Source organism: Vanessa tameamea, chromosome 25 (assembly GCF_037043105.1).
Source record: "Vanessa tameamea isolate UH-Manoa-2023 chromosome 25, ilVanTame1 primary haplotype, whole genome shotgun sequence".
NCBI lineage: Eukaryota > Metazoa > Arthropoda > Insecta > Lepidoptera > Nymphalidae > Vanessa > Vanessa tameamea.
The window spans coordinates 3,247,792-3,269,660 of record NC_087333.1 but is presented as its reverse complement, the minus strand read 5'-3'; the positions used below and the strand labels follow the sequence as shown (position 1 = coordinate 3,269,660).

General features: G+C 32.3%; 1 protein-coding gene across 1 annotated transcript in view; it reads right to left on the bottom strand.

Moving 5' to 3' along the window:
* Positions 1-19,248, bottom strand: part of LOC113403521 (uncharacterized) — a 102,445-nt gene extending 83,197 nt beyond the window's left edge. The window contains exon 1 of the mRNA XM_026644105.2: positions 19,109-19,248. The gene's annotated coding sequence lies outside the window, so the exon portion shown is untranslated. The remainder of the gene's footprint in view (positions 1-19,108) is intronic.
* Between the last annotated feature and the right edge of the window lie 2,621 nt (positions 19,249-21,869).

The following is a 21,869-nucleotide window of genomic DNA, read 5'->3' as shown; positions in this document are numbered from 1 at the left end:
ATTATTGTTATTATTTGTACGTATTTTATTTGTATGCAATAAATAAATAAATAAAATCTCGGCTAACCTTTCTAAAAACTATACAAGCTACAAATTGTTTTTCTTTATAACATACTAGCTACGCATCACGGCTTTGCCGTAATATCGTAATATATATAAATATATCAGTTTACGCAGCAGATAACAGTAAAGCTTCTAGTCAGCATATTTTTTCCGACATCTTCAATAATCATCATCATATTGCGGGCAATTTACACACAAACTTCAATTATTGATACGAAACAAATAAAAAATCACTCCGTTCATGGTAAAGAACCGTATGCAAATCTGTTATTAATTTTTTAGTTGATATTCACACAGACAGACGGAAGCAGCGGGGGGACTTCGTATTATAATATGTATTTAAATAAACTTAAGGAAAAGTTAAAAATGATCGATGAAATAACTACAAACAAAATTCGAACCTTAAATTACCTTTCCAACGTTGTTGAATGAAAAAAATGAATTAAATGTCCAATTATTGGGTGTCCGATAAGGAAAATGGATACTTTTGTGACTTTTAATCTGTTATTTAAATATTTCACAAGTATATTCACATTCAAGTTATTGCATTCGAGTCCAGATCGTATTATCGCTTCGAACAGATGACTTTATACGGAAATATAATATGAATATTCAAATGTTTGCGTGAAATATCTATATGTAACCTTTTTCAGATAACATTATTTTAAAACACTGTTTCTGTGTGTGTGTTCGTGATAGACAACTGATTCAACAAATACAGAGATATTCGCGAGCACGATCAAGGTGTATTATTTAGAATTATTCTACGTAAATTAATTAAGATATCATAATAATTGTGAGAAAAATATTTATTATGTTAATCAGATCGAAAAAATAAGTTAATACTGTGATAAGGTTGCGTGATTTATATATAGCGCCACATTATATTTACCATACAAATGTATAGTTGTATACATTGATAACTGGGAAGGGGTTTACTGGATTAAAATGGTAGTATTTCGAGTTTTACCTCGCGACTTCCTACTTCGAAAAATAAAAAACTTAGAAACAGTATGTGCTTAACAACAGCGAAACATTAGTGAACTTAACGACACTAATCGAAGTACTAGCGAAAGCATGTCGGGTGTTTATTTAATCCAACTGTGTTTCTTTTTTTCATTTAATATAGAAAAGCAACTGTCTCTTTATATTAAATTAGTTACACTAAGGAACTGATGTGAGACTAGATGGCCCAGTGGTTAGAACGCGTGCATCTTAACCGATGATTACGGGTTCAATCCACCCAGGCAAGCACGACTGAATTTTCATGTGCTTAATTTGTGTTTATAATTCATCTCGTGCTCGGCGGTGAATGAAAACATCGTAGGAAACCTGCATGTGTCTAATTTCAACGAAATTCTGCCACATGTGAATCCACCAACCAGCATTGGAGCAGCGTGGTGGAATATGCTCCAAACCTTCTCCTCAAAGGGTGAGGAGGCCTTCGCCCAGCAGTGGGAAATTTACAGGTTGTTAATGTAACAATGTAATGTAAAAGGAACTAAGGATCTTCTAAAGGTCATAATTGCAAATTCACATTAAAACCATAAATGTAACGTCCACCATGGGAACTGAGATGTTATTTCCATATAATTGGAACTGCACCCATCTTGGCACGTTCATTTTGTGGTAGGGTTTTGTATAATCCCGCCTGGGTAGGCGCCACTCACTCATCATATATTTTACCGCAAAGCAGCAATATTTAGTTTTGTTGTGTTCGGACACAAGAGACACAATATTGGTTAATAATGTTTACATTGACATTTTTCATTTTCCCATTTCATAAATTCAAATCATTTATAAAAAATATATTAGTAAAGAAGCCATATTATTCAATAGAAGATTATACAGAAGATAAAAAAGCGTGGAGTTAACACTTGTTTACTTCCAGGCAGAATATATTACAGACATTTATTAAAAAGAGTAACTGCTGAGTTTCTTGCCGGTTCTTCTCGGTAGAATCTACATTCGATGGTAGCTTCACTTAATATAGTTTGTTAAATGACGATTCAAAAGTGCTTGTAAAAGCCTACTTGAATAAAGTATATTTTGATTTGATTTAAATCGCAAATGTCTATGAGTGTTGGTGACCACTTACCACCAGGTCACCCATTTGCCCGTCGCCTTAAAATAATGGTATGGGTGATACCAGACCAGATACGCTTTCGCTTAGCTCTACATCGATTCAATTAATCGAGTCAATTACAACTGAAATATTAATACATATGAATATTTCAAAACCATGTGTTGAATTGTATACTACCCGTTTCAACTACGCACGAATACATAAAACGTTTTATTGAAGGACTACCCAGGAACTTTAACGTGCTCAGTGGTACGTACGTGCGAACGTTTAATAAGTCGCAAAAGTTTCATCAACATACAAACATTCATTTTTATTAATTCAAAGAAAAAGATCAAAAGTTAAAATTTTAGTGTTTGATAACATCAAGCCAATCACACCATGTCACCAATCAAAATAAAAACTAAGATTTACTCGAACAAACATTCTTATGGAGTATGCGTAGTAAACATTTGCAAAAATCAACTAGTCATATTATACTATGAGTACATAAACGTAAACGGTATACCGCAGAGCTAAAAATATATATTGTTGAATAAATCAAAATGTGAACGAATCCCCAGGAACAAAGTCTTGGCTACGGCTTACGTACCTACCTATCTACAGTACAGTCATCCCCAATAACATCTTTAAGTTGCCATCTAATCAATAAAGTGTCTGTATTCATATTTGATCTAAATAAATGCAAATCAATTCCATCCTCGGCAAAAATATATCACACAGTTAAATATTTGTCTCATAGCTCAAATGTCGAATTCGAGCAAAGACTATTTTATAAATTAAAATTGTATAGCTATACGAAGGCGTCCACGTTAAGATTTTATATCGGCTTGCATTAGTGTTAGTGCTTACAAGATGTATTTGTTTGCGTGAGACAACTAAAAAAAAACAAATAAGATTATATTTTTTAAGTTTATTTTATTAAAAAAATAATTAATTTCGTGTGAAAACTGAACAATTTAATTTAAATGTTATTTATGAAAACACAGTTGCTGTTTTGACTAAATGATAATCTACATTTAAAAGTAAAATTCGTTGCTCGAAAAGAAATTATAGATTCAATTTACTTATTTTTATTTATTTAATGTTATTTTATTACCGTCGATTACAAGTTGTTTTATTTAACAGAACGAATGAATAAATTAAGTAGATTTGTAAATTAAAGTAAATGAAATTATTTGAAAGAAGGTATATGAAATTTACATTTATTCGTAGCTGATTGTATATACTGCTCGTGTACAATTGTACAGCTACCTACGCTCCAGCATCCATTCTTCCTCGTGTAGATGGTCTTACACACGAAGGACTCGGCTTAGGATCTATTGAGTCATGAATAAAATACCCACTCTACATATAATTTTACACAAAAGCTGTTTATTCTGCTGACTGACAAATAAACTTATCATATAAATAAAAAGTTTATCGTAATACAATCGATTGTCAAATGTCTTTTAAAATCAACTATAATAAAGTGATTTTAAGCATATACATCTTTTAACATCTATTAAATATTCCAATCAAAGAAAAAATAAAGAAAAACTATCTCAGATATAGGTTTTCGATGATTGTTACATGTTAGTAATAAACACAATTCCGCTTAAATACTTATATTTTATTATTCAAGATGATGAACTGATTTGATACAGGATCAATTGCTTTACAGGATTTCCATATCTTCCAGACTTCGAACTGCTAATAATTATAATTACCGTTTCAAAACCCATTTATTTTAGGCTCCACTCGGGGTTTGTCCCAAGGCCGTCGGATTCCTGAAGATTCCGATTCCTTATATGGTACCATAAGTTCAACGAGGCATGGTGAAGAAATAGCATCAACCAATTCCCCATCTGTACTCAGCTACTCACGCACTGCTTATAAATATACAAATATACACAGACAGACAGACAGAAAATATATCTATATATCTTCAAAACTATATTAAACTACACTTATTTTTTGTTTTATTTAAAACTAGCTGAACTCGCAATACATAAACTTTACGAACTTTATAGTACATAACTGATTGGTCAAAAACAATAAAGGTTTAAATTATGAGTTTTATATCCCTTACTTAAGCAATGGGTTATTTCCATATAAATTTTCACAGGCGGTCAAATGACCCCCCCCCCCCATCTTCATCCTCACCATCTCCATCACCTCCATCTAAATTGATTCAGATATTTTAGCGTGAGGAGGTAATCGCGTGATTGGCAAATGGGCAACCTAATGGAAAAGATTTTCACCATCGCCCATAAACAATAACATTGTACGAAATAAAACCCATCCCTTACATCGCCCCGCGTCAATTCACCTTCGAAAATAAGATGTTACGTCCCTTGTGCCTGTAGCAACACTGGCTCATTCACTCTTCTAATCAGAACGCAACATTGCATACATATTCACGTTTGGTGGAAGAATATGTGGTACCTACCCAGACGAGCTTGCACAAAACTCTACCAGAAAGCTTAGATGTACTCTGTTCCAACCATAGGAGAAGAATAAAGAACATTTGTGAGCAAATTGACGCGATATCATTGGTCGAGAGCGTGATTAATCTAGGGAAAAAATGTCGTTTTGAGCGTCCACGAAATTGTTATCGGAATTTTGGAAATAATATTAAAGTGGAAATAAGTAGTTAAGTGTAATAGTGTTGTATTATAAGTATAGATATATATGTAATAGAGGATTGTTTTTCTTTTTTCCTAGGAAAATAGGTATCGAAAACTCGATCTAAATAATGATCACTTTTGAGACGTCATTAGCGTTACCAAGATTATTTTATCTTTCTTTTTCATATTTTTCTAAGACATTAACTTCGTTTATTCACATCTATTTTATCACAAAATATGAGATATCATTTGCAAATATAAAGAAACACAAAGGCGATTCGGTACATAAATATAAATTGTTAAAGACTCCTTTTTCTTCTCGTTTTGACAGCCGAATTACATTTATTTTGGTTCGGTAGGTAATGAGGAGCTTTAACGATATCATTTGACAATATTGCAATTAAAATGGAGAAACAAAAAAAATTCAAAGAATTTTCGAAACGTACAAATGATTGTCTAAAATTTTCAATAGAGATGATAGTAGAATTTAAACCACGGAAAAATACTAGTTTGATACTAACCTCAAAACGCCATTTTTTTTTTATTAAAAAGTGGCGTTGAAATCTATCAATAAAATTTATTAGCTATATATGTACACGTAAAATGTAACTAGTACTCCCAGTAATATTATATATGCGACGGATAATATATTTGTCTAATGTCTAATGGTCTACTAATGTTACATTTCAAAACGAAATATATATTATTTATGACATAGCAAACTGGCAAATCTGATGGTGTGTGGCCCATATACCTACGTTTCGCGTGGAAAGAAATATCTATTAAACAATAGCATTCCTTCCATCGCCATTATGCGCTACCAACCTTGGGAACTAAGATATTGTGTCCTAATAATAAAAATTAAAAATAATTGTAAAAACTTTTCATTCGTTTTTTAGTTAACGTCAAATGTGTTCAAAATTTTAAACGTATAATTATTAGATCGAATACAAAAATCAACTACTGGTGAGAGCGTATGCGTTAACAGTCATGAGAAAAATGGACTAAGACGGAAGCAACTCAGCCAAAACATACGGAAAAATATAAGAGTATTTTAAAGTAACATCTGAAAAGTTCCGCTTTTTCTCAAAGCCTCCTCGGCTCTTGAGGGTAAAGTTAGACGCGTATACAACCACGCTCTTCCAATACATGTCGGTGGACGAAAATGTGGCAGAGTTTCATCCGATAGGTTATAGTAACTAATTAAGTACTTTAAAACTCCTTGGAGCTTCGTTTAAGATATACATGTTCTTGAGCCACTTCAAACGTGATGAGGTTAGGATACTTGAATGTTAACCTATGATTTTGAACTCCGAACCCGGGCAAGCACTACTGAATTTATATATGCTTAACTTCTGTTCATAATTTATCTCGTGTTCGATGGCGATCCTTCAAACATCGTGAAACCTGCACGAGGCTGATAAGATACTGGCACAGGTCCACCAACACATTTTGGAGCAGCGTGGGTGATTAAATTTCAAACCGTCTTCTTGAACCTTGTTGATTAAAGGAGACGGATTAGAGGAGACTTTAGCCCAGCAGTGGGATTACAGAATGTTTAGCCACTGAGTTGTAACGGTTCATCTTACTATTCACTCACGAGCTCTTACTAGTTAAATTATGCGTATTAGTGTGATCGAATGATGCTCGTACTCACAAGATTTCTTAATGTGGATGAGACATCTAAGAATAAACATAAAATAATATACAGACAATATTATATTTGTTACGTTTATTTTATTAAAAAATAGTTTAACGTGATTGAATAGATCTATACCATGTAGGAATTTGCGGTATAAACGCTTATAAAGCCGCGGCAGCGATGGACCGGCGATGCGGTTTTCATATGTATACAGCTTTATTCTTCGTTAAATAAAACTTTGCTACGGTGTACACGAAGATTTAACTAAGATGTCATTTTTAGAAAGTTATTTAACCTGTCTTTATGTCTATTTGAGTATCACTTAAAATTCACAGAATATATTTCAACTTAACTCAACTTACAGTTAAGCCACGGTAAGTTAATCTGTACTTATATGTACAGCTGAAGAGTTTGTTTTTTTTAATTTTAGAACGTAAAGATCCTGTTTGAACATCTATAAAATCACGCTAAGGCGTATAGAGGTGGAGCGGTAGCGGTAAAGCCTTAATGCGGAAAACCGCACGAAGCAATTAAAAATATGTAGGTATAATAATTGTTACTCTAATTACTAGCATTTCTAGACGATATTAACAAATATTATATAATTGTAATCTAGAATAGTTTTAATCACACATAAATCCAAATGGAGTCTGTATAAACCAAGTTTAAATTATTTATTTAATACTTTATTGTCCAGTAAATATCAAATAAATTCAACAAGTCAAGCTCAGGAAGTACAAGAAAGAACCTTTGTGTGTTTGCAAAAGGAAAAAACATAAATTTAAAAAAGACATTTTTCATACATAAGTACACAAATCTGTAATGAATATGAAACAAAGAAACGTCACAGATAAGAACTAGTTATAATACATACACTCTGGGCTATCAATCTGTTTCATAGCTCGTAATGTGCGTGGGTCGCCGATGCACGTATTGATTTTCACCAATAGAGATAGCGGCCGTCTGATTTGGAGATAAATGAAAATGTTAGCAGGATCGAGTCTCGATTTGCGCTTTTTGTTCTCGTTGCATTATAAAAAGCGTGGAATTATAGCATTTGTATTATTTCAAGAACTCTTTTTCAAATGAACATTTATAACCGATACGCTTTGGAACGCATAGGGCCTGATAATAATAAAAATGAATATTTTATACATATTGATTTATTAGTTCGGTCTTAATGTAATTAAATGATAAATGGGGAGTTAATAAACGAAATGATTTTTTCAATGAATAAGTCTATTAGATTAAATAAGAATTAAATAAAGTCAAAGTTTAATTATTCATCACCTTACAAAAATAGCTATTTAAACTACGGATCTGTAATATCTTTTGGCCCGATTTTGATTTTATTTAAAAGGTTGAAACATTTTTAAGAGATTTTTGTAACATTAAAATAATATCGATTCAAATATTTAATGCAAAGTATTTTACAATGTTCCGTGCGATAATTCGAATCCGGATTTATTTCCTTAGTTATATTAATTAATTGCTTACTTACTTATAATTAAGGAATTAATTAAAGTAAAGCCAGATTCGGATATCTTATTTGAATTATTAAGAAACAGTCATTCTCGAATAATTTTGGATGAAACTTTTGTTTAACCAGTCATTATAAAATGTCTTGAGTTTAATTATTTGTAACGAATTAAACCGATTTTGTAATGTATGTTTAACTAAAATAGAATAGGCACAAGTTCAGATAATAAGATCTGAAATAGCCTAGTGGTTAGAACGTGTGCATCTTTACCGATGATTGCAAGTTCAAAACCAGGCAAGCATCATTGAATGTTCATGTTCTTAATTTCTGTTTATAATTCATGTCGTGTTCGGCAGTGAAAGAAAACATTTTGAGGCAACCCACATGTGTTTTATTCCAATGATATTCTGGCCGTTGTTTTACTTTACCTTTAAATTTTAAATAATATGGATAAGTGAAGTAAAAATATTTTTTTAGGAATGACTGTAACTTTTACAACGCTTGATGCTCTTTTTCTGAACTATATAAAACCTTATTTTTAATTTATTTGATTGTAACCTTTATGTTATTAACTGATCCGGACCGATCACGCTTGTACTGCCCTTTGATTACAATATTGAAACTCCAATCCTATTAACGGTCAAACAATAACGTCAAAACATCCAAGATCCTATTTGAAATGTTCTCTTCGATATAAATTTAGATAAAAGCGACATTTTAGCTGACCTTTCCTGAACGTGCTATAGGTGGAGCAAGAACGTACACTTGAATTGAAGTACCGAGTCTTGAAAAAGTTAACTTAAAGAATTTTTCAGGGTTATACTATATACAAAGACTATACGATCAAGTATCACAGAATATTTTCGATAGATATAGATAGATAAGTTTCAAAGTATCTGTTGACAGGAAAATGAACGCTTCTTCTGATGTAAATTTAGTTTCATGGTTTCTGTAGGCGGTATTGGTTTCGTGACTGACTTTAAAGACGATTTAAGCTTGGATTATCTCGATTCTGATAAAATTAAAATATATTTACTAACGTAATTAAAATTAAAGAATTATTGTTTGAACCTCTAGTTCTCGATATCCTATTATGTTCTGTCTTCTCTAAAAAAGAATTTATTTTCACAAAGAAACGAAACATCCACTTACAGAAAAAACAATAATTTTAATTATTACGTTAATCACAATCAAACAGTAGTAATGTTATTTTGCAATAGGTCTAAAAATATAAATTCAAAAAACACAGGAATAACTAATACTGTCATCGTTCGGTACTCACAATTATCAATCTACCCTGCACGTTATCTAGTCTTCTTAATAATTAGTCATTATTATTGTTGATAGACAAAATGGTATGATAATTATATTTAAAAAAAACCGATGCCCAAAAATTATAAGGCTGTTTGATAGTCTTTATATTTCAGAAAAAGAGGATGAATTACTATTTATAAAATACTTTTCGGTTTGTTTGAATGATAGTTTGGCAAAGTATGAATGAATGAAAGATGAATCTTTAAGTAAATGTTAATTAGAAAGAAAGAAGAAGAAAGAAAAAACATTTATTGACATACACACATATAAAGAAAAAAAAAATATATATACAAAAATGGATATAAAAACAATATAATAATAAAGAAAAAATAATTAAATATAATTAATATGACACTTGTGTGCAGTCAAAAGGAGACAGCTCAGGCTATGAGAGATTTTTATCCCTCTGCTGATTTTCAGCTGTCTCCCTTGTAGCCACGCAATGACAGTATCAACTTGAAAAAAAAAAAAAAGAAAAACATTTGAGGGGCACGGGACGCAAGGCGCAGGCTGTTTGATGGCTTTTATATTTCAAAAAAACAGAATGAACCATTAATAAAATACTTTTTGGTTAGTTTCAATGATAGTTTGGCGAAGTTAAGATGAATCTTTAAGTGAATGTTAATTAAAATATGAAATCATATTCGATTTATCCGTTAATTCGCTTACAGGTTCTAATAAATGATCCGCGATGTTTTGTGGCTTCTTGCTCGTTGAAGCTTGATTACCAAATTATAAGTATGCATGTGACTGTTGCCTACGTCTTGCTTAGCTCGATATTATTAAATGGTAGCATTTTAACCACCTAATCAATTTCGATATTCCAATTACGTACTTCTAATATAATATTGCCAGCATGCAGTTAGGCAAATATTTAAGCGAATATTTCAATCATTTGACATTATTTACGAAATGTAGATGATTGTTTATATATTATTATCTGTTTTTGTATTCAAAATGAAATAGATAAAGCAAAAAAAAGTAAAATTGGCTGTCTAAAAAGTACGAAGCAAGAAATTATTCTTGTCCGGTATTCTCATCTAGAAACTGTTATAAATAATTATCATTTTATAATAGGCTATTTGACTGGTTTTTAAAATCCATTTTATATTATTTAGTAGAAGTTAAGAAACCCAGTAAAAGTTGTTTTTATTAATTCTAATACATATTTGCTGAAAAATATCAAATTAAAAATTCCATATTTAAAAAGCGCGCGATAACGCTTCTTTGACAATATGGCGCTGCAATGGGGTCGGTGACGTCACTTGCATGTATTGTAATCTGTGGCACATATAATCCACATACAGTAGGCAAACGAGTTTAACAAGCAAGTGACGTCATCATAAACCCGATCAATCAGGATCATTGTGTCACGTGACAAACGTTTAAAAAAATGCATTTTTATTTATGGATTTTTGAATTAATGAATAACCATTTTTAAACACATAATGTGTACTGATTACAATAATTGACACTTTATTTTTCGCATTGTCAAATAGCCTATTAGAATTTTTTTATAAATACCTTCCAATTTAATACGTTTACTACGTATTAAATTGTAATGTATGTATGTATGTGTAAATTTTGAGGAGACGTGGTCACGTGCTACCTTGTCAAAATCATCGCTTACAACTGTTTCGTTTTAATTTATTGTAATACTATAAATGTATTATTTTGTAAGTAATGTTAGGATCAGACGAATAACAATCGAATTATGATAAGTTGTTTAGAAGTGGTACAGAAGCAAATGAACATACTCAATGTATGTTCACTTCGTGGTAGGGCTTTATGCAAGGCCGTCTGGGTGGATACCAGGTGGTATCCACCCAGTAGAATATCTGGTGAGTAGGTACTCACCAGATATTCTACCACCAAATAGCAGTACTCAGTATTGTTGTATTCCGGTTTAAAGGGTGAGTAAGCCAGTGTAACTACAGACACAAGGGACATAACATCTTAGTTCCCAAGGATGGTGGCGCATTGGTGATGTAAGGAAGGGTTAATATTTCTTACAGCACCATTGTCTATGGGCGGTGGTGACCACTTACCATCATATGGCCTATTTGCTCGTCCACTTACCGTGATTATAAAAAAAATTAACAATTAGTTCAGAGTCAAGTTATGTACCTAAAAAGTTATCGATGTAATTTCTTCCGCGTTTACAATGTTAGTATGACTTGCAGCCATATCTGCTCGGGGACATAAACACACTGAAAGAGAAAATAGGTAAAACCTGTAACGATAGCAATGCGCTTATAACTGCGAGCGATGCGTGGTTTTATGTGGTCCTCGATCCTAAAATTAGAAATGTTTAACAGAATTTAATTTTAGCACATACTTTGCATTAGCAGCAGATATAATATTATGTAATTTAAATGTCCCACAATTTCGTTGGAGGTAGTTTCCGGTGAGGCTTTATGTGATAAACATGTACTACTATTTTATCAACTTAAAAATAATTCCTTTAATTGATTATTATTTTTTTATTTTGATTAATTCTGTGATTACGCGCAGAAGTGACAATTACTCTTTATTTCCGTGCTTGACGCATTACCGATATAAGAAATGGTTTATACATCTCACAATGCCAGTATCTATGAGCGACAGTGACCGCTTAGCGTCAAGTTGCCAACTAATTTTTGATAGGGTTTTTTCTAGCCAGTCTGAGTAGACACCCCCCACTGATTACATATTCTACCGCCAAGCAATACTACTTAGTATTATTATATTACAGATACAAGGGACATAAAATCTTATTTCCAAAGTTGGCGGAGCAATTTTATTGTAAGGAATGCTTAATATTTCCTACTACGATTTTCCTTTTTATTATTTTGGCCAATTTTATTTGCTACTCATCTATTTTATATAAAACAATATATACCAATTCTAAATAAAATGAAAATAACAAATGACTACACGCGTAATTGAGAAGACGTTTATTTTGTAATGCCGAAATGAAAAAATTACTGAACTATAAAAAACATAATACTTGTAACAGAAAATGCAACGCACTTCGCAGAAAGGTTAAGAGTAGTCTATTACACCAAAAGCTGTGCTTCGCTGTGTCACCCTTACGATTTAAACTATTGACGCGGCAAGTGTAAATTACACGTGAATTTGCCCAAAATAATACACAGAACCTAATTCGTTTTATAAACTTTTTTTTCTAGAACGTATTCTTATTTTAAATGTAAAAAAATCCCACCAAATCCAAAACAAACCCGAATCAAATGATAAATAAAATACAGTCCTATAAAAAACTGGTATGTGCAAGAGCACTGGTACTTTTAGCTTAACTTTTGAGTATCCACAGAATAACTAAGCTTTTTATGACCGTATGTCTTGCACCTTAAAGGCTATTTTCCTTTGCTTATCATTGACGTACAATCCGTTCGTTCAGAAATACGATTGTATCGAAATAGAATAATAGACTGTTTAATGCAATGTCGTGAAAATAGTTTATTTGTGGTTATTGATTGAAACGTGACGAATTGATTAAACGATGTTATTGAGAATACGATGAAATACAAATTTCTGGAATAAAAAGTCGGCGTGTAGATCGTATAAACTACTTTAAGGAGAAGTGTGGTGGAATATGCTCCAAACCTTCTCCTCAAAGGGAGAGGAGGCCTTAGCCCAGCAGTGAGACATTTACAGGCAGTTAATGTTACATCAATACAGAACTTTTACACTTGCTTATTGAGTGTCAAAAAGTATCTTGTTCAATAATAAATATTACAGATATGTAATGACCTTCTGAATATTTTTTAGCAATATTAATTGTAAGTGGTCACCACCGCCCATAGACAATGGCGCTGTAAGAAATATTAATCATTCCTTACATCGCCAATGCGCCAGCCTTGGGAACTAAGACGTTATGTCCCTTGTGCCTGTAGCTTCAATGTATATTATTTTAATATTTGAAAATCAACATAGGCTCATTTTCCATTTCGTTAGTGTGAGATTAATTTCTTTCCCAGAACCTGAAAATAAAAGGTTATTGTAATAAAGAAGCGAAAAGTCAAAACAAATTCCTTAAATACTGAAGTAAACATTTTGATACATCTAGAATAATCTTCTCATAGCTTATAATCGTTATATTAGCTAAGCTTAATACAAATCCGAACTACAAGGGATAACAGAAAATGTTTAAATAAGTCTCGGAAAACTAGAGCTATTTCAGTTTTAGAATTTGCAATACTTATTTTTCTAGCGGGCAATCGAGCTAATTGAATTTGTTAAAAAAAACACATCCTGTATATTTAATAATAACATTTTAGGCTGTATATGCAATATTAAATAGAGAACACAAACAATCATATTTTCTATTTCTCTTACGTAACTATTCAAATGCTTCTACAAAACATTACTATTTCAATACATAATTGATAATCATTGTAACAATTCTGTATATCAATAATAATTGATATACAGATCAGTTATTTATAAATACTAATTTATTCCAATTACTGTATGATAAAGGCAAATAAACAACTTTGCCATTGAATTCACGCGTTATCATCGGTCGAGATCTTGACTAAAGACGTAATCTGTGTTACGGTTTCGTGAAAAAATGGCGTTTTTAATGTCAGTTAAGTTTTTATTGGAAATTTTACTTACTAGTCCACTTTACTTATAGTAAGTAAATAAATACTAAGCAAGATCTGTTTGTATCACCATTAGCAAATCACATGGAATAATCTGACAATCTTATTTTTTTTTCTGTACACTTTCTTTTATTTGAATAGGCTATACATAGTTATATGAATAGAAATAAAATAATTAATAAATAATTATCATCTAAAAAAGAGCGTGATAATTTCTTACAGTGAAACTTTCTTCCTCGTCTATTTCCGTCGATGAAATGGGTCATAATCACATTTACATAATTTCATAAGAAAAAAACACAGAAAATTACTACATTAATTATCCTACGTTGAATTTAGTGGATTCCTGTGTAATCCTGTGTATTAAATTATATCGAGTGTAACTTATGATCGCTATTCCTGAAATCGTAATGTATATAAAGAAATATTATTTTCTATAATTATATAAAATAAAATAAAAATTACACACTCATTTTATACTAGACCGGATGGAAACCAGATTAGATTTTCTTTAAAACGCAAATTGCAAATATTTCAAAAATCGTAAATGGAACAAAAATAAAAAGAAAATTGTTGTCGCAATTAAATTTTTATTCCATAAAGTAAGAGTCTAAAAATTACACACTGAAGTCCTGTTATCCTTCTAAGGGGGCCTTAACGTTGGGGCCTAATCCACAATGCTATTCCAATTCGGGTTACTGGAAATACATGTAGGATACAAATTTCCTCACAATTTTTTCCTTTATCTTCAAGCACTATATCAATTATGTATTATGAAAAATCTGATCACTCTAGCAATAAAAATGACTGAATTATCTCGACTCTCCGTAATCAAATATATTTCAGTCACATTTTGTATTTCTTATCGTATACTGTTAATTAGATTTTGTATAATAGATTGTTCCTCTTACTTACGTCATTTTTCTTCTATTAAATCTGATATATCTTTAAGTGATAAGTCTGCCTTTTACGATTAATTCTCTTATTTTTCTTCAATCGGGACGATCAGTTAGTTTACCATTGAATATCTACCACAATTCAATATTACATTACTGTCTAGCGAAATAACAGTTATTTGTAAATATTGATCACTCGTCCGCGTTTAAACAACAATACGCGCACGAAGTCGCGGGTACAGCTAGTTTAAAAATAAAAGTAACCTAAGTTATTCCTTATTGAAATAGCTATCTGCCAGTGAAAGTCCGGTCCAGAGATTAGCCGGAACAAACAGACAGACACAAATTGTCAAAAATGTTATTTTGCTATACGTATGCATTTAGTAAAAAGCGGTTATTTCAATATTACAAACAGACACTCCAATTTTATAATATGTAGGTATAGATGATGTTCAGTATTCGACTAACCTAATGAATTGGCTTACGTTCCCGTGGAATGTTTGTCCACCAATCTCGTAAAGTGTTGAACAAATTCTTACTATTCCGGTTGCTTTTCTGGTATTTAAGGAAACATTTAAAAATTAGAATGTCAATGACCTGTAACTTAATCCCGTTTACTATATACAAGAAACGTGAACCATTAGTATCTGTTATCTTCGTTAATTCTGCCTACTATCCGTAATTAGTAGGCTTGTAACCTAATGATCCGTAAGTAGCGAACTAATGGCAGCTTCTCGCGTCGTACCGGCTTAAAATAGACAGGTTACTAAAGCAAACGAATGTAAGAAAACAATGGAGCCGACACGTTTGTGAACATCTTAAATAGGTAAACTAAACGAACAGCCAGATTCGCGATTTGTAACAATTTTAAACGTCAATCACAAAAAATAAATATGGTTATAATTTGTCGTAGCGGCCGATGATGATTTAAGGCAACTCGAATACTTACACCTCTTTCTGTGACAAGTCTCTGAATAATTTTAGACGATCAGCTCAAATGAAGTCATGGCCTTAAAAAAAAAAAACTTGAACCTGATTAGTTTTGAAAAAAATATTGTGCTGCTATAAATTTTATTTAGTCAAACATGCTAATCTTGATATTATGTTGAAATAAATTGATATTTTGATGCTTGAGACAGTATTCGAGGACGCCAAATTGTTTAATTATAGTATGTGTTGATTATAGTGAAATAAAACGTAATTAAAAGTTGCCGCCATGTTTTTTTATTTAATACTCGTTCAACCACAGATAACAGTGTGAATCTAAAATTACGGAGGACATCTAGTGATGTATTTATAAACTACAGATGTAAAAATCAATAAAGAGGAAGCTATTTAAAAATATAATATAGATAATTCAATAGTATGTTTATATTTTATTGTACACCACGCAGAGAAAATAAATAAATACAACATAGATCCAGCCTTAATAAAAGACGCGTACAATTTCGGTGACCGTATCGCTACATAGCGATCTATTCCAGACAATGAACAGTAGTTCATATAATAAAGTTTAAATAATATGTATAAAATATAATATTACATATTTAGAAAGACAGTTTTTTTCAATAATATAATTACGGACCAAGTACCTTTAAGACGTCATTAAAAATTGTTTCTATAAAAAAAAATTTCAAGCAAAGCGTCTCAAAACACGTTGATTTTAATTTTTACATTGTAACAAGACTATTCAAAAGTGCTTTACCCTACTTGAATAAATAATATTTTGATATTTGAGAATAGGACTTCTTTAGCGGATCGTTACTCGTAACACAAAATTGATCGGAAATTGACGTACTGAACTTTCATAAAATAGAAGAACAGGAAGTTTCACATACATACAGGTAGGAATACACTTCGGCCAATTCTATAGGAATTATTCTTGGATTATTGTTGTAAAATCGTAAAACCAACAGGCTAAATTATAGCGAATTTTCATTAGCAAACGCTGATCTTTCTATATCATGTTATTAAAACAAGCTGGATAGACAGTAACAGCTCATAAATACTCATTCCACCACATCCATTGCGGTTGATATACTTGTTGCAGATGTACAGATTGTACCTTACGTATAAAGCAGTGCTGTTATATGTGAACTCACATCCCATATCCCATTCGTCAAATGTGAAATGTAAATAACCACCTTACAATGATACGCTATTATGATACATGTAAACTTTAAATATCATAACATTCGTAGTCAATATCGCGTATCAATTTCTGACATTTCACGATTATGTTCTGCGGTGAATTTCCTATTTGTACGTACAGGATAGCTCTACTGGTATCATCGAGATGTTTTCCTTAACCGTTGATCTTGAAGTTAACTATAAATACAAATGATGTTCACTTACTCGTACACTAAGACCGGAAGTGAACCCGCAAACTTCGATTAATATATACGTATTTTATTCAAGTTATCTCGACTAAAATTTTATTCCCGAAATTGATCTCATCTCAGTCGAATAAAAGTTCACAAGTCATATTCTACGTCGTATACAACTTTGACTTTTATTAAGTTTATTTATTATAAGTATCTCTGTCCTCAGTTTCGTTCGTGTCATTAAATTGTGGTCTAGTTTACCTTCGGACCCTTGAGATCTATTCTCGTTCCTGAATAGAACTTACCGAACACGTACCTAGCATGACACGAGGAATGAAACGATCCCGACTTCATCAAACAGCCTTTGCTAGAGTTTATGCGAGTAAATATCACATATTCACGTACCCGCACAAGAAATGAAGAGAGCCTTCGCGAGTAATCAGTCTACATATACCTATGTAAGAATTTCGTGATTCATATAAAATGAAAAGTACGTGTGAATCACATGGCCTCCATTTTTTATGTCAGTCAAAAAGAACATACGTCCCATGCAAAACTTCATTTAAAAGTAACACCTCTTTAAATAGTCCAGTGTTGGGCTAAAACTTCATCCACCATGCGTATCATTATCAACATCGCGCGTTGATAAATACAAATATGGCAGACTTACATCCGACGGAACGAAATGAATTATTATACAAATTTAGGACATCAAAATTGAATAGTGTTTGCGCGGGTTTTACCTATTGTAACCTCAGGCCATCTCATTTCATTTATATGAAGTAATCTTATATTAAATAAGTTTGGTTTTTATATAAATCGAAATATGATTTATGACATAATTATAAATCAATAATGTCACCTAAGATTCATATTTTCAATCCTACTGATCCTACTTATATTACTTACTTGTTATTATTTACTTGGTGGTAGGGCTTTGTGCTAGCCAGTTTGGGTAGGTACCACCCACTCATCAGATATTCTACCGCCAAATAACAGTATTATGTATTGTTGTGTTCCGGTTAGAAGGATGAGTGAGCCAGTGTAATCACAGGCACAAGGGACATAACATCTTAGTTCCCAAGATTGGTGGCGCATTGGCGGTGTGAGGAATGGTTAATATTTCTTACAGCGCCATTGCCTATGGGCGGTGGTGACCACTTAACATCAGGTGGCCTATTTGCTCGTCCGCCTACCTATATCATAAAAAAAATATATGTAAAAGTTTGTAAGTTTTTTTGTTTTAAAATATGTGTACATGTTTGTTCGTAAGTCACGCAAAAACAGCTCGACACATTTAGAATAAATACAGCTAGTACCCTGACGTTACACTTAGGGTACTTAGCAACCAAACTCTTAACCTCCCCTTCTAACTTCAGCATGGTAAAGTCGCGGGCGGAAGCCAGTTACTTTTAAAACTTTCTGCGTCTTCTAATACATTCAATAATATAATATATAATATAATACATTTAATATTTTACTTGTACAATAATAATTTATTCTAATTCTGATCCTGTGGTTTATGTCCAAAAAGGTTCCTAATTAAAATGTTTTATTACAGAAAATTCCTTCTATGATTAATAAATCGCAGATTTATTGAACTAAACTGAGATTAAAAACTCATCATATTAAAAATTTTAGTCGTCCTACACTTTGTAGGATAATAATTTTGTTTGCGTGTTTTTTTCTTTATAGTTCGTTTTATTTTAATTAGCATTAATATCAAATAATTATTATATAAATAATTTATTTACGCAGTACCTAGATTATATTCAATAATAACGTCATAATAATTTATGTTATTATCAAAACATACTTCTGTTCAAACACGCGTTCAAACCATTTGCCAAATTTTTCGTCTCGTGTCTATATGAGTAATACGGGCCTAATAGTTACGTGCTCATGAACCGATCAATATCGTGAACAAAATCAAGCGTATGTAAACATAAACGATTATTTTATTAAACATCGTTCATTCATTCGTTCGTTCATTTCGTATTTTAAAATGAACCGCTTCCCTATTACATCTTTTCAATTTGAGATACTAAGCAACAGGTATACGCGTGACCTTGAACAAAATGATCACTCACCGTGAAATAAACGCACGCTTTCACGCTAACCACGTCACACGAAACTGAAATGTGCCGACAGATATTTCACACAGAAAAACAGGTTTTATCACATAAATCGTTAGAGGAGCGAGCGACACGTCCGCCCTCTACCGCGTCTCGGAGACTACTGGGACTTGGGAGTTTGTAGGATGTTATTATGAGATTCAAGGGAAAAGAATCCTTTTCAGCCTAATCGTCGGCGGTGTAATTCGAACGTGACGGGATTTTTTTACTGAGTACTATTGAAATAAAGTTCAATATTGTATATTCTTTCAGGTGATGAAATTCATGCGTGGTCCTTATTCCGCCACATATGAGATACGTATAAAATACGAATAAATAACAGTAAAACCGCAGCTAAATAAATAAACTTATAGATTTACGGATTATTTGAAGAAATTACACTTTATGCTTTTATTTGTAGCGTACCTTAGCGTTTGATTGAGTGCGGCTGCTTTGGGGAGTTTGCTAAGAAATGTAACCAATACGGAGGTTGAATATTTTATAAGTTCAGTATTTTTATATCGAAGTTGTAAAGTTAGGCTAGTTTGCATATTCTTTCTTTATTTCAAATAGATAGATAGACTGGCGCATGGGTCACCTGATGGTAAGTGTTCACCACCGCCCAGAGTCTTTGGCACTGTAAGTAAAATGTCTTACATAAATTCACCGTAACAATCCCTTAAATTGTAATAGTATCGCTGCTTGACGTTAGAATTTATGATGGTACCCAGTAGAGCCAAAGCCCTACCATGCAAATGTATGGTACACATAAAATACAACGAATAATAAACTCCTTATTTATTTTTAAGCTACCATCGTAACGTGTACAAAAGCGGAAATACTTGAGTAGGATCCAAACTTAATTAAGTTTCCTTTTAATTATTTGTACATGACATTTCAATACGCATATTGTCTTAAAAACTCAAACAAACAAGTAATTTCAAAAATACTGGCAATCTTTATAAAAAAAATAAAAACGCAATTTTTTTACGTAACGACGAAAGTGGCAACTTAGAAACGAGAAATGTAGGATATCTCTAATACCGCAACAAGCTGTCGACTTGCGTGCATCGTAAAATAATATTAAGTAAAAAATAAAAAATAAGTTGACATTACTGCCTCCTTGTAATAATCTACATTAACAGCCTGTAAATTTCCCACTGCTGGGCTAAGTTTGGAGCATATTCCACCGTGATGAATTATAAACACAAATTAAGCACATGAAAATTCAGTGGTGCTTGCCGTTCTTCTTAGTGTAATTGTCCTTTTAATTATGAATTTATAAGTTCCATATTTACCTAATATAGTAATTTTAAAACGTATTTTTTTCGATTTAATTACGTTTATTAGTTGTCTAAATAAAATAAAACATACCTACATAATAAAATTAGTTATGTTCGATATTGTCGACTTTTTAATAAAAAAAAAATAACCTAAAGAGAAAAATCTTTGGTGATTTCCGGCTAGGACAGTTGATATTCGTGGCTTTTCTCTACTTTAATATGCATGTTTAATTTAACATTCCTCTTGAATCACTCTGCTTATTGAAGTAATATATAAAGTTGTTCAAAATCGAAAAGGAATAATTAAAGCTAAGTAAATCAACAGTTTTATTTACAGTTATATTTTTATTAATCGCGTTCGATATACGCAAAATTTTTGTTGTTGTTAACAATATTGTATTTACGGACTTGCTGTCTAGTAAATAATGTGTCTGCTTTATAATAATGTCCAGGCGACTAATCTCGAGGGAGACTAGACCACTACGCAGGACATACTATAGTGCACTAGGATGTACACAAATACAAGTGCGCTCTCATAGTTCGATCAGACGGAAAATACAACACGACCGGAAAGTGTTCAAGCGCTGGACCAAAGACTTCACGCACCAACTTCCGGACAACGGGCTGCTACTGAGTTTTTTGACAGAATCGTTTAACTTTAATCGGTTCGACCTGGGGTTTGAACCCAGGATCTCAGGATATTTTATAAATAACATTAGCAGCCTGTAAATTTCCCACTGCTGGGCTAAGGCCTCCTCTCCCTTTGAGGAGAAGGTTTTTGGAGCATATTCCACCACGTTGCTCCAATGCGGGATGGTGGAATACACATGTGGCAGAATTTCGTTGAAATTAGACACATGCAGGTTTCCTCGCGATGTTTTCCTTCACCGCCGAGCACGAGATGAATTATAAACACAAATTAAGCACATGAAAATTCAGTGGTGCCTGCCTGGGTTTGAGCCCGAAATCATCGGTAAAGATGCACGCGTTCTAACCACTGGGCCATCTCGGCTCGGAGCTACATAATCCCTATATTCTCTCGTAGCCGCTCCGTAACCGTAATGACCAGGCGTTTTCTATATTAAAATCCTGCAGATGTTTTTGTCAATTAATAAATTGAAATGTTTTTTTATTCTCATACATACTCTAATTGAAGCGTTTTCTATCGTTTTACTTTCAATAATAATCGGTTATAGTAAGATGATACTCTCCGTTTTGAGGAGGATGTGCACGAGATGAATTATAGAAACACAAAACATTAAGCACGTGAAAATTCGGTGGACAGGCCCTTTGAATCACCGGTTAAGATACACGTGTTATAACACCAGGGCCATCTCGGCAAAATAAAAGTATATTTAACTGTCGGAAAATAGTAACTACTTAGTTAATTGCCGGTTTTTCACGGAAGGATCTACATTCCGTGAAGAACCGGCAATAAACTTAGTAATTAACTT